This window comes from Rhinopithecus bieti, unplaced genomic scaffold, assembly GCF_001698545.2.
Source record: "Rhinopithecus bieti isolate Rb0 unplaced genomic scaffold, ASM169854v2 scaffold_2349, whole genome shotgun sequence".
Classification (NCBI taxonomy): Eukaryota; Metazoa; Chordata; class Mammalia; order Primates; family Cercopithecidae; genus Rhinopithecus; species Rhinopithecus bieti.
In genome coordinates, this window is record NW_016804051.1 from 13,732 (window position 1) to 15,841 (window position 2,110).

Genomic DNA, 2,110 nt, shown 5'->3' on the forward strand with positions numbered 1-2,110 from the left:
ATGAGAAAGGGCTGAAGTGTGAGCTCCTGGTCACAAGAATGTTCACCACAGCCGGGAGGAAGAATGGATGCCTGACTGGGGCCCAGGGGCCTCTATGGCCACGCCACTTCCAGGTTATTTCCTACAAAAGCTCTACCTCTTTCACTGAGGAAGACCCCTCAGTTTCCTAGTTTACAGAAAGCACATAGAACGATGTAGATGTATACATACTGACATGAAAAGATGCTCATGATCAACTGCTTAAACAAACAAAAAAGCACCTTGCAGAATGTCTTGCACCATAGGAGCTCTTTTCTGTAAATTAATAAGTTAGAAGCAGCATATGGCATGACACCTCCTGTTATATTTAACCTCTTATCAAGGACAAGTTTAGAGATGCTTGCTTTGGCTTTTGGAGAAGAAGAAAAAAAGTACCACAGCTTTTATGAACATAATATTAATGTTCATAATAACATTCTAGGCTTTGAGCTGCTCCCGCATTTCATCAGACAGAGCCTGTCTGGAGATTGCTGCAGTTACACAGAGTGTTGGGAGAGTTTTCCAGCTTTTTCTGACCATCTGGAAACTTGCGTCGATGCCTCTGTCCATTTCCATGTTCAGCAATGTGTTTGTGGGTCTTAAATAGCCAAGTTGTTTTTCTTCGCAAGCTTCCTGGTATGGGTTTTATGACATTAGTGTGCTTTGGCCTACGAGCAGAGTCCAGATTTGAGAGCCCACCAAGGCAGAGCTTCTAGGGAGTGTCTATAGGGACTGTTTTCCTCTCTTTGGGCTTCAAAAAAGACTTATGCTGGGCCAGGCCAGGCACAGAGGCTCACGCCTGTAATCTCAACACTTTGGGAGGCTAAGGTGGACAGATGACCTGATGTCAGGAGTTTGAGACCAGCCTGGCCAACATAGTGACCCCCATCTCTACTAAAAATACAAAAATTAGCCAGGCATGGTGGCAGGAATCTGTAATCCCAGCTACTCGGAAGGCTGAGGCAGGAGAATCGCTTGAAACCAGGAGGTGAAGGGTGCCACTGCACTCCAGCCTGGGTGACAGAGCAAGACTGTCTCAAACAAATAAAAAAGACCAGGTGTGGTGGCTCACGCCTGTAATCCCAGCACTTTGGGAGGCTGAGGCAGGTGGATCACTGGAGGTCAGGAGTTTGAGACCAGCCTGGCCAACATGGTGAAACCCCGACTCTACTGAAAATACAAAACTTAGCCGGGCGTGGTGATGGGCACCTGTAGTCCCAGCTACTTGGGAGGCTGAGGCAGGAGAATTGCTTGAACCCAGGAGGTGGAGATTGCAGTGAGCTGAGATTGCATTGCTGTACTCCAGCCTGGGCAACAGAGTGAGACTTCAACTCAACTCAAAACAAAACAAAACAAAATAAAACAAAACAAACAAAAGCCTCTGTGGCCTTGGGGCTGGACCAGCTCAATTAAGTGGGGGGTCTCCTCTGCCAGGATGCCTGAGCTTGAGGTCCCAGGGCTTGGTCAGCCTATTCTTGCCTCTTTACCCACTACTGGAGAAGGTGCAGAAAGCGGGTTTCCTAAGAAACTCGTGGGCCATGGCCTTCTAGCCTTGTCTACTTCTGACCTCAAATCAAGGAAGAGAAGATTGGTTAAAACGACTTTCTACCATGCTACTTCCTTTGTCAGTTCCTGCAGAGCCTCCAACAAGGTGCGTGGGCATCCTCTCTCCTTCAGCATCCAGTCACCCAAGCTGGGAGCCCCAGAGGAGGAAGCACCTGTTTTTGCCCTAACTTAGGGAAGGGCCTTGGATTCTCCGCCATTCAGAATGAGTCACTGTGGGGCTGCAGAGCGGATTTTACTCATCTCCCAGGAATGGACCCTTGGAAGGCTCCAGAATGACTAGCCTCAAGTGTTCTGTCTCAGGCACGGGGCATTTTCCCCCACTCCACGTCTGCAGTCACTTCCTCTCTGGACACATCCTGTTTCTGGGAGCAGGCTGCATGCCAAGCAGATTGCAGCCTCTGAGCAGACGGGCGGAGACATCCTTCCTCTTATTTCTAGTACCTAATCCCATCTTCCTTCCCAGTCAGAGATATCGATCAGCATCTCCGCTTTTCCCAGGTCCCTGCACGCCAGGGAGGGAGAGTAG